Consider the following 15,845-nt stretch of genomic DNA (forward strand, 5'->3'; position numbering starts at 1 on the left):
TCCCTCTTACTTCCTGTGTTGCTCAAGAGAAAATAATACTGACCTCAAAACAACCACAGTTTTATAATCTTCAGATTATACCATTTTCCACATTTGTTCCTAGAACAAAATAATTTCCACATTAACAGCTTGTTCAACTTATTTTGTCTTGTTCTTGGAAGAATTTATATTTTCTTTTAAAAATCATACCCATAGAACGTTAGAAAACTTCCGTACTAATATGATAATAAACTACTGGGGCTTCCACTACAAACCTAGCTTTGTTACTTCTGTTTTTTTATTGTTGTTGTCGTTTTGTCTTTTAAAGATTTTATTCATTTATTTGACAGAGATCACAAGTAGGCAGAAGCAGGCAGAGAGAGAGAAGGGGCAGCAGGCTTCCTGCTGAGCTGAGAGCCTGATGTGGGGCTCCATCCCAGGATCCCGGGATCATGGCCTGAGCTGAAGGCATAGGCTTTAACCCACTGAGCCACCCAGGCGACCCCTGTTATGTCTGTTTTACTATAGCTCTAGCAGGCAAAAGACAGAACAATAAAGCAAATATTAGTTCAAATATTAAATATTGATCAATTCATTTATCAGATGCAAAGCTTTAAAAGTTGTTCCCCAGAATATCTAAAATCATGTAAATTTTATACTACAAAAAAGGCAAAATTCACAATTTCGGGTCAGTTCATTTGGTAAAATAACTTTTAGTACAAATAATTTGTCTAACACATTTAGTATTTCATTTTGTCTTATTTTAGGCATGTCAAAACAAATGGACAGCTGATACAGGAACACATTTACTGAAAACATTGCAAAATAAACAACAATAGAAAACAGACCAAAACTTTGTAAAGAAAAGAAGGAACTTACTTAAAAATTCCAGAGATTTGCAAGTGGAGGAAAGTGAGAAAATGTTTGAAAAAAATATTTGTTTATGGGATCTGGGGCTTTTCTGGACTAGGTTTTTATTTTAGTACTGAATGCCTCATGTTTTCAAGTCAAATTTCCCATTAGTCTAAAATCTACCAACGCAGAAATAATGCTTCATTCATTCTGTACCCTGAGAAGTTAGAAGAATGCTTGAAACTCAGTGTGGAAACAATGTGAATTTGACAAATAAATGGATAAATGAACTCCTTTAATCATTTCTGTCAATAACCACCTGTCCATATTACTCATGTCTTATTACTGAAAATAAAGTAATAAATTTTAAATAACAGAAATAAACAATTCTTTGTCAAATGTATATGTAGTTGCTGTTTGTTTTACCTAATCTAGTATGAAAATGCTAAAGAATTATTAGTAAATATTTTAGTCTCATTTATAAGCAAAGCTACAAGGCAATCATTTTCTTCCACAAATCTTTAGTATTGTTATTTATACACATGCTATTATTTTTTTAAGCTGAAGAAATTCTGCAATAATTTTTAGTGGTATCATGAATCTATGTGCAAATACTATGATATAATTAATAGTCTTTTGGTTAAAGAAGAAATATGGAACCATATAATTAACAACCTTATTGCCAACTTTAAAAAGATAAAATGACATGTTGCTAAAACTTATTTTAGTTTTATTTTGTCTGCAAATAAATACTTGAGAGAGAATAGAAATTGTTTCATTATTAGAAGGAAAAATGTTAATGTCTTTACTAAGACTTAAGTCATTTCCAAATTTCCAAATAGAATCTTCAGAGGCCTTGTACAAATGTTTACTGTGGACCATGATCATAAATTCCAACCAGTCTTGAGTTGTGTAATAGTGTGTTTGTGTGTGTGTGTCTTAGTATCTATTTATCTATTGAGCTATCCTGTCATCTCTCTATTCACCTTTTAATACTACTGGCAGCCATAAATATATACTTGTCTTCATAGAAACTTAAACACCATGAAACTTAATATCCCACATGGGATATCAAATTATCAATATTTTTCCTTAACTTGTTGCTTTCTTTTCATACAATTGATGAAAAAAAATATATTATTCCAACAATACTTGAAATTTTGGTTCATTTTTGATATATATTATATTTATAAATAAATATGTATAAACACATGTACCTATACAATAAGGATATAGTATCACCATTAGACAAAAATAAGAAGTAAAGTGAAAGGAGTTGCTTAGATCCAGAAATGTACCCATACCTTCAAGTGTGAATTCAAAACCATATTTTCCAGATCTAGTCTTTCTTGGTTTAAATGTCTGTCTGACTGTTAAGCAAACAAAGTAACAAAATGTGTAGCTGTATTGGAATAGGTATATTGGAATTAAAATTTAGCAATCTGCTTCTCTAGGATGGTATTATTTCTAATTATTATAAGATACATGGGGTACAAAATGAATAGGTAGGTGTGATAAATGGAAAACAATGTTTAGTTTAACATCTCCAAGGACAGGCACTAGGTGGCCTTAAATATTGAAAGATTCCTTTTAAGTCACACAGTTGTAATAATGTCTGTCCTGAAATTGCGCCTAGTCTTTTATTTTCAAGGTTAATTGCCACTCTTCGCATCAGTTCTTCCAGTACTTTTCCATAAACGAAGACCATCCGCACAGTGTCAAACTGTACATACAGTCTGCAACATTCTGAATGTTTATATCCCCTCCTTTTTTTTTTTTTTTTTAAGCTACTTTTTTTGTTGGTTTAGTTTTTCAGTAGAGTCATACTATGGTATTCTGGCAAAACAGCACTGACCTGCTGTCTGACTCATAGAGCTTGATTGTTTCCAGAAGTGTAGAGATGTGACTTCATTTCTCCTGTCTTTCTTTTCTTTCTTTTTTTTTCTTTCTTTCATTATAACAACTTCATGGTGAGTGAGTTTGGGATGCATTTGGTATTCTCTATGATAAAACTGTCCTTAGTATGAAAGGACATACTAAGAAATACAAAAGAGAGTCATAGATGATGAGGTGTCATTTTCTATCTTCTTTAAAAATGTTATTTATTTTCATTGTGTGATGTTCTCAAGAGTGATTTGGATATTTAGATCAGATTGGCAATATTACCTCCAATTTGCATAGAGGAAGGTGATAACTCCATACATCTAATAATTTTTGTTCATGCATATTAAAATATTTATAATATTTTTTATTTATTGAATTCCCAGTACAGTAGGACTTTACATTAATAATCTCTAATATGAATGGTTCCTACTCAAATGAAAAAGAACAATGCAAAAATTGAGCTTTTTGCAAATCTTTAAACATAAATGAGTAATAAATTTGAGATAGCCAGATGGTTTAAATTTCTTTAGATTAGTCTCTGTTTGTTCAAATATGTAGATCAGGAAACAAGGATTGGCGAACGTTTTTTTCTTAAAGGGCTGGAGAGTAAATATTTCAGGATTGTTGGCATTATGCTCTTGGTCACAGCTACTCACATATTACATTGTAATGTGAAAGCCACTACTGACAATATGTAAATAACAAGGTATGGCTGTGGTGAGGGAACAGAAGGCAAGCTGAGGACAAAGCAGAAGCTGACACCCTGCAACCTCCCCTGGACCCCTCAGTACTAAATGTGACTTGTCTGACATTCTTCCAGGAATCTCCCATCCTATGTTAAATACCTTGCTAGAGGGAAAGAACAACCTTAACCTGACAATGGCATGGCCTCAGTTTCTGGATCTATTGTAGGTCCTCTTTAGCATATGAAAGTTCTATTGAAACCTCCCTTTCAGGATGCCTGGGTGGCTCAGTCAGTAAGCATTAAGCATCTGCCTTCAACTCAGGTCATGATCCAAGGGTCCTGGGATCAAGGTGCATGGGGTTCCCTGCTCAGCAGGAAGCCTGCTTCTCCCTCTCCCACTCCCCCTGCTTGTGTTCCCTCTCTCTCTGTATCTTTCTGTCAAATAAATAAAATCTCTAAAGAAAAAAAAAGAAAGAAAGAAACCTCCCTTTTTCCTTACCTCCCCCAACCCCATCATATATAATCTACCACCTCACACAACCAGCTCTTCCTGCCCATGGGTCCTGTCCCCATGCTTTAATAAGCCACCATTTTGCCCCAAAGATATTTCAAGAATTCTTTCTTGGTCATTGGTTCTAGACTGCACCCCGCTGAACCTCACCTATATGCTAAAACTTAATCAGCTGTGGCCTAATAAAGCTTTATTTATAAAAACAAGTTGCCCGCAATAGTTTGCAGACCCCTGATGTAGATAATTGTTCAGCATTATTGGGTACATAGAAATTAATGTAATTATTGACCTTAGCATTCTTTCTGTAGGTTAGCAAATGTTTTAATAGATGTGTGAAAGAGTGGGAGGTAAGTTGAGACATGATTCTGACCTCAACTAAAAATAATAAAAAGGCAATATTTAAACAATGAAAGTTTGTGTCCCTGTACCTTCAAGTAAAGAAATGTTGCTCTTGATAAAATCTTCCAATTTTAAGTCTATGATTTATTGAAATAATGTATTTTATTTACTATCTACTTGTTTGATATGGCCTTAAAAGGTAAAAATAAAGGATCAAGAAAATAACCACAAGTTCAGAATATTCGATTCTCAAATGTTTCTGGCTTTGTACAAATTGGGAGAGGAGACTACTCTGCTAAATATTCCTTTCTACTGTTGGAGATAACGTAGAGCATGAAATCATCCATAATACCTGGCTCACTAAAATGTAACACAGACACCACGTGGGGCTGTGGAAGGTTTTGGAGAGGACTTTAGGCCTTTGGAATGCCACAGGAGTTGCCTTCTCCAAGTTTTCTTAGCCCAAATAGCTGCCCTGTGATCCAAGAAATGTATGCATTGTCCCCTAGGCTGTGTTTGGCAGAACCCCTAGAGCATGCAGATTAGCATACCACATCTTTCCTGTAAACAGATCTCCTAATTCCAGTAGGACACCTTATCACACATCACGTGCCTAAGAAACAGTGATAGCGATTTAAGATTATGCTGAAGGACCAATAAAGGAGGACACAAAAAAGAGCAAAGGGTCTTGACTCTGAGCATTGATCCCTCTTGCTTTCCCCTCTCACAGCAAAGTTTGGAGTCGTTTTCATCCATTGGTACAGGGATTGCTGGCCATTACTCACATTGTACAATTGTTGGGTACAAGGTTATAGATCTAAATTAGATCAAACATGTTTTGCATAAGAATTATGTTATATATTCTAATTGATTTTTTTGTCTACCTATCCCATCAATAACTGATAAGGTATGTTGAAATTTCCCACTCTGATATTAGATATGTCTATTTCTCTTTTTAGTTTTGTAAATTTTTGCTTTATGTATTTTGAGGTTGTTTACTAGGTACACATAAATTTAGAATCATATTTTTTGACAGGTTGTCTCTGTCATTATGAAATGTCACTCTTAAAACTTGGGGTTCACAGTGCTTCATCCATCTGTAACTTAAACATCATTGATTTTAAAGAATTGTCTTAACACTTCAAATATTATGGGTTTCACATCATACTCTTCTAGGACTCCAAATTAAATATTGTGTTAAACTTCATGCCAAATACCATAGACCCCCTACTATGCTCTTTTATTTTTATTTTTTTGATATGCCACCTTTTTCTTTCATCTTGTTCTTTAATCTCTGTGCCATCTGTTCAGTTATTGACTTCAGTTATGTTATTCTTCAGTTCCAGAATTTTGATGTAATATATTTATAGATTTTAGTTCTCTGATGAAGTTTTCTCTTCTTTTTTTTTCCCTTTAACATTAAATTACAATCATATGAAAGCCTCCTTTAGACAACTTTAGACAACTCCAATATACGGCTTTCTTGTGTTTTTCTTTTTATTTTCTATATTTTATCTTGATTTTTGTCAGCTATCACACATTTTTATGCTAGATTAATTGTGCTCAAATGCCAGATACTATAAAAGAAAAATTTTAGACTAAATTTGAAGAGGCCTACAATTTGTACTCCCTTTGAGCTCTTGGTTTAATTTCTGACAGTTTAATTAAGGGAAGAAAAAGTAAGTCTAATCAGTGATTGAGAACATTCAAAGCTGTGATTCAGTACTGCGAGGAATTTTATTTCCTGTAAACCCTTAATGCCAGGGCATAGTCTTTGGTGTTCTCGGATTTCAGAGGAAGTGCTGGTGGTAAACAACCACAAATTTCTTTGGTATAGCTGGAGGAGAACCTAGAGATGCTTCTGTTTATTGAGCTTTATCCTATGTTATCCAAAAACACAGAAACATCATTTTGCATTATAATTATTTTATATCCTTGCTAATACTTGGTAATGTAAATCTTTTTTATTTCTCCCATTATAGTTTATGTGAAGTGGTATGTTATTGTGTTTTAGCTTTGGATTTCCCTGGTAGGTAGTGATATAGTACATCTTCTTATGCACCTAATGACCATTAGTATACCTCTTTAGTGAAGTGTCTTAACATCTTTGTCTGTTCCATCCTTGGCTTCTCATTGAGGTGTGATTTTTTTTTTGAGGTGTGAATGTTTTTTATATTATATGCATACACCACTTTTACCAGAAATATATATTGCAAATATTATGCCTCATTTTGTGCCTTGATTTTTTTTAGTTTTCTTAATGGTTACTTTTAATGAGATAATGCTCTGAATTTTGAGAAAATTCTGTTCATCTTCTAAAGGCTTTTGGTATTCTATTTTAGAAATCTTTCCGTACTCCAAAATATTAAACATTTTCTATTGTGTTTTTTTCTAGAAGTTTTATATTATTAACTTTTACTTTTAGGTCTATGATCTATTTTATTTTGATTTATGCATTTCTGCGAGATGTGTTGTTGATGTTTACTTTTCTCTAATACAAATTTAGGTAGTAGTTGTTTTGTCACCATACATATTGGAAGACTTCTTTCCCCTATTGAACAGCTATGAAGTTTTATTTAAAAGCAACTGATAATATATGTGTAGGTCTATTGGCTGACTCTCTATTCTCATTCATGCTCTATATGCTTATCCTTCTATTAGTATCGTCAACAAAGAGGCAACCCACGGAATGGGAGAAAATATTCACAAATGACAATATAGACAAAGGGCTGACATCCAGGATCTATAAAGAACTCCTCAAACTCAACACACACAAAACAGATAATCATGTCAAAAAATGGGCAGAAGACATGAACAAACCCTTCTCCAATGAAGACATGCAAATGGCTAACAGGCACATGAAAAAATATTCATCATCACTAGCCATCAGGGAGATTCAAATCAAAACCACGTTGAGATACCGCCTTATACCAGTTAGTATGGCCAAAATTAACAAGACAGTAAACAACGTGTGTTGGAGATGATGTGGAGAAAGAGGAACCCTCTTACATTGTTGGTGGGAATGAAAGTTGGTACAACCACTTTGGAAAACAGTGTCAAGATTCCTTAAGAAATTAAAAATAGAGCTACCTTATGACCCCGCAATTGCACTACTAGGTATTTACACCAAAGATACAGATGTAGTGAAAAGAAGGGCTGTCTGTACCCCAATGTTCATAGCAACAATGACCACAGTTGCCAAACTGTGGAAAGAACCAAGATGCCCTTCAATGGATGAATGGATAAGGAAGATGTGGTCCATATACACTATAGAGTATTATGCCTCCATCAGAAAGGATGAAAACCCAACTTTTGTAACAGCATGGATGGGACGGGAAGAGGTTACTCTTACTGAAATAAGTCAAGCAGAAAGAGTCAATTATCATATGGTTTTACTTATTTGTGGAGCATAAGAAATAACATGGAGGACATGGGGAGATGGAGAGGAGAAGAGAGTTGGGGAAAATTGGAGGGGGAGATGAACCATGAGAGATTGTGGACTCTGAGAAAGAATCTGAGGGTTTTGGAGGGGTGGGGGGTAGGAGGTTGGGTGAACCTGGTGGTGGGTATTATGGAGGGCACGTATTGCATGGAGCGCTTGGTGTGGTACATAACAATGAATTCTGGAACACTGAAAAGAAATTTAAAAAATAAATAAAAATTTTAAAAAATACCATTCTATTGATTACTATCACTTTATAAGCCTTGAAATTGGGTGGTGTAAGTTCTCAAATTTGTTCTTATTTTTAAAATTACTTTTGTTTTTCTAATTACTTTCCTTCTTAAACAAATGTTCAATCCTGCTTCCTTCCTTTGCCAAGAGGGTTGATCCTGAATGCTCTCACTTAAGCTCAAAGACTCAGAATCTCTTTCCCAGGCACCTTAACTTACAACACTTTTATTTTATATATGGTAAATTTGAGTTTTTTGGAAAATAAGTAGAGATTAATGTCACAATATAGCACATGGCAGAGACATTTTTCGACCCATGCATTTTTAACTGTGAGACTCCTGTTTTTTTAAGCATTTCTTTTTCCTTCCAGCTTCCTAATCCAGATAGTCATTCTATCCTTCCAGAATATCTTAATAGCCTCCTGACTTGTATTGTTTATCACTCTTTTTCCATCTAATCTAGTCTACATTATAGTCTATAATGCTGTCAAATGTTTACCATGTTTATAAAAATCATATCCTTTCATATTCCTACTAAATGCCCTAAGTGGTCCATTGCACAAAGAAAAAGAAATTCCAAATTTTGTTTGCTAAAGAAGCAGTGCCTGATCTTTCTCCTTCCCAAAACTCCAGTCTCACATCCTTCTCCTCTCTTCCTTACGTTTTATGATCTGACTTTAATGACTTTCTTTCAGCTCCTGGAATACAATAAATCCCATAGAAGGCTGTTGAATATGGTGTTTTTCTTCTCATGGCTAGTTCCTCCTTATCCTTCAAATTTCAGTGGAAGTATTCCTTCTTGAGCAAAATGTAGGTGCTCTGTTGTTCTCAACCACAAAGCTTGTATGTTTCACAATTCATATTTTAAAAGTATTTGACTATTTATTTTTACTATCTTTTGTACAAGGAAAGATTTATCTACCTTTTTGCATTGTTTCTGAATATGCCGTTAAATATTCTTTAGAACATCTTGAAGATAGTAGTGTTAACATGTGTTGAATTAAGTAAAAACTTTTGATGTCTGCTAGAATCCCTCTGCTTCTCCCATTCTCTTCTAAGACTATCATTTTTCTAAGCTTATTTACTTGACTCAGGCTTCTTTGCACTTTGTCAATGAAATAGGTCATGGCACTTTTGAAAACTTCTTAGAATTATCCTCTTTTCTTCTTTGAGTTCATACTTTTTAGTCCTGCTACTTATCCAGTAATTTTAAGATTGTTATTCCCCTCACTTTTTTATTTTGTGGTCCCGTAAATGTGGATATGTCCTGAAATTTTATTTTTTTGATGAATCCATGGATTTTAGCTACTGCTGATGACCAGTTTTCCTAGACCCAATGTCTTAGACTCTGTGGATGACTGTGACAAAATACCACAGATTGGGTGGCTTAAACAATATTTACCTCTCACAGTTCAAGAGGTTGGGAAATCCCATGTCCTCAGTGCCACAAGATTTTGTTCTTGGTGAGGGTCTTCTTCCTCGTTTGCAGACAGCTGCCTTCTTGTTATATCCTCATATGGCAAAGAGAGGAGGCCCTAGGCTAGGTATTATAGAGGTAGTAATCCCCCTCATGGGGTCTCCACTCTCATCTAAACCTAATCAATTCCCAAAAGCCCCATTCCTGATACCATCCTATCTGGGCCTCGAATTTGGCAGGGTTGGGGTTGGGGACGAAAATCACTCAGCCCAGAACACCCAGTTTGAAGGTTTCATTTCTACCTGTCATCCAGACACCTCTACCAGGACCTGATGGACAATTAAAACTCAATGCAATGTAAACCAAATATTGTTTTTTTTTTTCTATTTGCATTTTTACCTTACAGCATTCTAGGATCTATGATCAGTGACTGACATTAAGTAGATTCAGCTACTAATTATTTTAAAAATGGATAAAATTATGGGTCAAACAGTTCCTTAACTCCTCCACATCTTTAAATATCACTGAGTCTCTCACTTAGAAACTTTGGGGTTATCTTTGTCTTTTTGTGCTTCTCTTTCTATATAAAGTCCACTTGAGCAATATTTTGTTAATTTTATAAATTTAATTTGAAAGCACTTGTAGCTATATATTTCTATATCTCCTCCTCCATATTTCAGACTAAATCAAGCCTATTCTAATAAATCCTCTTCTTCCCTCATTCTTCTCTTCACTCAGACACATCTTACATTATGTGAGATTAGATATAGGACAGTTCCTATCAAAATAATCCCCAACACACAAATGAACAAGAGTTCTCAAATGTGTTTTAAAGGATTAGGGGCAAGCTCTGCCCTCCCACATATCTCCTCCATGAAACTCCGGCAAAAATTACTTTCTCTGTTCAGTGTATATGTCTTCTGTTTTCCACATCTGAACATTTGATTGTGTTAGTCCCTCTTTTGGAAGGTATCTATTTTCTTCTTTATAGACCTTGACCTTCCACCCATCACTAAAGGCTGCAGTCAAATACCAAACCGCCGGAGGCCTTCTCTGATACTCCTAAATTCTAGAGGTGAGCCTGGCTTTGCTAGATCCTCCAACACTTGCCCTTGTCTTGCTAATGACACTAATCACATACAAGGTTTAGTATACTTTTTTAGCAAAGTTAAAAAAAAAATTGTGTTTTCTCCCGCATCATGAAATCACAGCTCTTGAGAGCAAGAACTGACTTAAACATCCTCTTAGATGTCACATGCCACGCAAACACAATGCCAAGAATACTCCATGTGATGTCCAGTTGACTGATTAAAATAGAAATGTAAAGAGCCAATTCCTATCAAGTTAATTTGATTTGATTTTTTTTCCTTCAACCAATTATATTTTTCCAAGCTTTCAAGAAATAGATAAAACTTACCCAAGAAATACCTGTTCTACTTGTGGCAACTGAAAAAATTCTCATCTGTGGGTAAAATGAGAAGGTAATATTCCTTGTTTTGTTGTAGATTTTAAAATATTGCTTCCACACAAAACTATGTAGAGACCCAAAACTCCTTTTAGCAGAAGCACAATGAGATTTTACAGCCTAAGGGATTCCCAATCCCTCAAATAGCATAAGCCTCAAACAGATAAAGGGGATGAGGATAAGATGTTGCCAACCTAGGGTTGACTGATTTATTTGTTTCTTGAGAGGCAGTAAGGCAGGCAGCTAAATTTTTCTGCTATCATTTAACACTTCACTAGACTTGTTTATTCTTTTCTATAGTTTTATTTACAATGTATCTATTTGGCTTTGCCCTTAGGTTATCCCCTTGTCATGATTATTCACCAAGGCCAATCTGTTTTTTTAGGAGCAAACCTCCATTCCTACTGGCAGTTACTACTACTCTGCCTCTCAGTTTGGCTATTTACAGGGTTGGAAGAAGACAGAAATTTACATTCATGTAGACTACCACATCCCTACACAGTGATGTCAAATGTATTAGCTACTAATTTAATTTGTTTGTTTATTTATTTATTTACAAAAGATTTTATTTATTTATTTGAAAGAGAGAGAGAGAGAGAGAGCACAAGAACAGGGTGAAGGGCAGAGAGAGAAGCAAACTCCCTGCTGAGCAGGGAGGTTGATTTGCGGCTTGAACCTGGGACTCCAGGATCATGACTTGATTGGAAGACAGAACTTTAACCGACTAAACCACCTAGGTGCCCCTTAACTATTAATTTCTTCAATGTATTTCTACACATATTTAGCTGATTAATCTCCTTACTCAACCTTTTACATGAAATAAATATTATAAGGAAATATTTTGTACTGAGCATCTCAACAAGTCGATTTTCCTACTACCTAAAGAGCTCACACAAATTAATTAAAGTACTCATGTTGTTTCCATGTATGAAATGACATTTATTAAACAGATTAAAAATTAAAGAAGGCATTCATAAAGAAAATCTCATTTTCATTAAAATTGTGAAAAGTAAGTTCAGTCATTAAACTGATATTATTGAATATATGTTATATGATGATTACTATACCATGGATAAAATATTAAGCAAGCCAACAATATAATATGCTTGTCTTCATGCATAATACATTTAGTACAAAAGAGTGAATTTTTAAAAATTAAATGCTTCCAGAACTTTTTATCAACAAACTATAAAATACAAGCTGTGGGATATAACATGCTAGGATAGCATTAAACAGGGAATAAACTACAGTCTACATGGCCTAGGGAGGCATCCTAATGAAATTATATTTAAATTCAAACCTGAAATATGAGGAGTAATTTTGGCAAATGGGATAAATGTCCCACAGCAAATTACTAACAAAACAAAGATAGGTATATATCTATATATCTATATAACTGTATCTCTCTATATATAAATATCATCCAGTCTTGTCCACAATTATAGAGAGGGAACCAAAAAAAAAAAAAAAAAAAAACGACTAATGCGACTAATGGCCCAATAATGATTAAATGATTAAGTAAGTTATGATACAAAGAGCCAAGGAAATATTATGAAGTTCTTAAAATAATCTAATGAGTCAAAAATGATTCAAATTATACATATAAATATAACTTTATAGAAATACATACTTGTGTCTATGTGAAACAAACAAGCACACTAAAAACCAGCCAACAATAATAACAACAAAAAACACCTTTTATCTTTGGGGAATTGAGTATTTATGAAGACACTATTAATTTTTTTTCCTCAGTTTCTCTATAGCGTTAGTCTTCTACAGACAGCTCTGCAATGTTTTCTTTCTGCCTGCTAAATCCATGCTTTCCCCTTCTGTCTGAGCAAGTTAGGCCATGTTTCCTTAACTCCATTGTAGGTTGGTGCAGGTATATGACCAAGCTATAGGCATTGCTCTGTGAGTAGAGAGGATGGGTCCTTTTCAGATATCCCCTATCTAAGCCCTCCACATGCTCCTCCAAGAAGCAGGTACCAACAGGGGATTGAAAATTCAAAGAACTTACTGGGGAAAATGCTTGCAAAGAAAAATGGGGAAGGACACGTGTGTGTGGAAAAACTTTCCAGGTCTGAGCCATGTTGCAGAGAAAAAAAAAAAAAAGAATGAAAGTTGGGTTGGGAAACATCTTTAGCTGCAGTTTAATCCTGGCAAAATTTCTACAAGGCCAGGGCAAATCCTTAAGCTGAAAATGCCTGCCAGAGGAGTTATGCATCTCCCAGGAATGTGTCTGCTTTACTCTCCCCGATGCCTTCAGTCATTTGCGGGGGACAGCCTGGAGGAAGTGTGATCTTGGCAAGTGGTAGTAGACCCAGAGGGACAGCAACTGGGACTGCTGTCATGTATACTCCTAGCAGTAGGAGATTGGAGAGGTGACTTTACTTGGCTGCCATATTCCATTCCTTTCACTGCACAGATCAACTTCTCCATATAGGATCAGGAAGCAGCTCTTCTCTGTTTCTATGGATCACTCTTCCTATAGAGAAACTCTAAAGGAGGTCAGTGGGACAAACTATAGCCCCCAAGCGGCAGGAGTCTCAGGGTCATAATTGGAATTCATTCCCTCCCTATTCCAGATATCCATACTAAGTTACCCATTACCCTCAACTTTCACCTTGGTAATTCTTTGTGGCTTAGCTGGTAACGTGACTCAAACCTTTATTTCTAGGGAGTCTGCATTCTTGATAGTCAAAGCTTCTTCAGGCTGGAGTTGTGGCAGCTGTTAATTCACAGTTATGGTGGTGTATGATATGGACACCAAAATGGATCACCAAGGTTCCAAATTCCTCCCTGTTCCTATAAAGTACTGAAGTGTCCCTATTTCTAATTGGAGTCAATTACTGCTGCTAGTATGGTGATGCCTTTCTCATCTGCTGGTCTCTTGATGTAAGGAGTCTAAAATGCTCTGGAGTATGTATTTAAATAGAATCCTATTCTTTTCCCTGATTAAAGTGCACTCCCTTTAAGACCAAATTCTATAACCCTGCAGAATCTAAAGTTGGGAAACTAGAAGCACAGAACCACCCTCTCACCCTACCATGGGTCTTTGGGAATCATGATGTATTAGTCAGAACTCTCAGAGAAACAAAACCATACAGAAAGAGACTTATTTTAAGGAATTAACTCATGCAACTGTGGAGATTTAGTGAGAACAAAATGTAATGAGGTAGGCTGACAGGCTGGAGACCCAGAGAACAGTTGCTGTTTGAGACCAAAGGCAGTCTGCTACAGAATTCCCTTTTTTTTTTTTTTTTTCCATGGGTGGGAGTTTATTCTTTGCTCTTAAGGCCTTCAAGTGATTAGATGAGGCTCACCCACATTATGGAGGGTAATCTACTTAACTCAAAGTCTGTGGATTTAAATTTAATATCATCTAAAAAAGATCCTCTAGAGACACATCCATAATAATGTTTGACAAAATATCTGGTACCACAATCCAGCAAAGGTGACCATAAAATTAACCAGCAAGGACAACAATTGAACTTCTCTTCTGAGTTCTTGGACTCAGATATTCTTCCTATTGGAGATACAATACATACATTATATATACACACACACACATACATACATACATATCACATATCACATGCAGAGATAATGCAGTATGTGATATAACCAGTGGATCATATGGCTTCAGGCCCACCAGCACACTTCCATGTTGTGAAGTGAAGGTTCTGGTTGGAAGCTATGGTGTATGGAATTTCATGCATTCCATAAATCTTCAGATTGTGTCACTGGCTGAGCATCTGTAGGTATAAGAGACAAATTCATACCCAGAGTAGGTATTGGTCCTCATCAGGAATAATCACTAACCTTTCCAGGGTAGATGTAGCTCAGTATAATCAGCCTTTTATTGTGTGGATGGTTTCCATGAGAATTAATGCCATGTTAAATAGTTAGCATTGGTCTCTGTTGCTGACGCATTAGATTTTCAAAGACAATAGTTCACAGAGATTGGAAAGTGGGAAATCAAGCTGTTGGACGTATATAGACCCTTTAGTCTCTAGGGTCATGCCCTTCATGTGTTCATCTTGATAGTTCTAGGGTGGCCAATGATGAAGGCTGGCAAAAGTCTGCTGGCCTAGTTATTTGGTCATTTCATTATTCAATGCCTATTCCATGGCGGGTTTATTCTGGAGGGCATTATCATGTGATATAAAATTTTCACTTTTTCATGCCCATTCCACAAATGAATTCACATGTCTCTCCCCCAGCCCTACTTGTCTTAGCTCTTTCTTTGGTTTTCCTTTTAGGTCTCAACAAGATACCCAGGCCATTTGTCACTGACTGACCAATAATCTCACCTTGGGCCATTCTTCTCCACGTCAAATGGATAACCAAGTGTACCAATCATAGAATTGACCCATTATATTTCTCCTACCCACTCTTTTTCAAGGTAATCCCTAATTTGGCGAGACTATAGCCATTCTCCATTTTCAGCTTGAATCCACACACTCAGCTAACCTATCAGTAAATTAAGTTCTGTCCTTCTCTTGGTTCTCTTTCAGTGAATTGTGTAGAATTCTTCAATCCCATGTAATCATAAACATGAGATATGGGAGGGTTGTTGCAACTGCTCTGAATGACATGGAGTCTGGGCTACCTATTTATGCAAACTATTTGTGTTATCTTTCCCTGCTAGAGCTTGATCTCAAGCATATCATGAACTGGGCTTCATCTGGCGTTAAGACTTCACCTGTCCAACAGACCCCAACTTGCACTAGGCACTTCCAGATACATGGGCATGTATTGCCCCATGGTCCACATATTCTCTCTCTTTAGTGCTTAGTGATATTTCAGAAGCTTTTTTTTTTTTTTTGAGATTTTATTTATTTATTTGACAGAGAGAGATGATGAATAGGCAGAGAGGCAGGCAGAGAGAAAGAGGAAGGGAAACAGGCTCCCTGCTGAGCAGACAGCTCAATTTGGGGCTCAATCCCAGGACTCTAGGGTCATGACCTGAGACAAAGGCAGAGGCTTAACCCACTGAGCCACCCAGGTGCCCCTCAGAAGCTCTTTAATAAAAACCACG

General features: G+C 35.8%; 1 long non-coding RNA gene across 2 annotated transcripts in view; it reads left to right on the forward strand.

Moving 5' to 3' along the window:
- The window catches only part of LOC309862979, an 84,030-nt gene extending 82,796 nt beyond the window's left edge, over positions 1 to 1,234 (forward strand). For both annotated transcript variants that reach the window (XR_014310829.1, XR_014310830.1), the window contains 2 exons: positions 330 to 477; positions 747 to 1,234. This is a non-coding gene — a long non-coding RNA (uncharacterized lncRNA). The remainder of the gene's footprint in view (positions 1 to 329; positions 478 to 746) is intronic.
- The last annotated feature ends 14,611 nt before the right edge of the window (positions 1,235 to 15,845 follow it).

The sequence above is a fragment of the Mustela nivalis genome (assembly GCF_964662115.1).
Source record: "Mustela nivalis genome assembly, chromosome: 4".
NCBI classification, from domain to species: Eukaryota; Metazoa; Chordata; class Mammalia; order Carnivora; family Mustelidae; genus Mustela; species Mustela nivalis.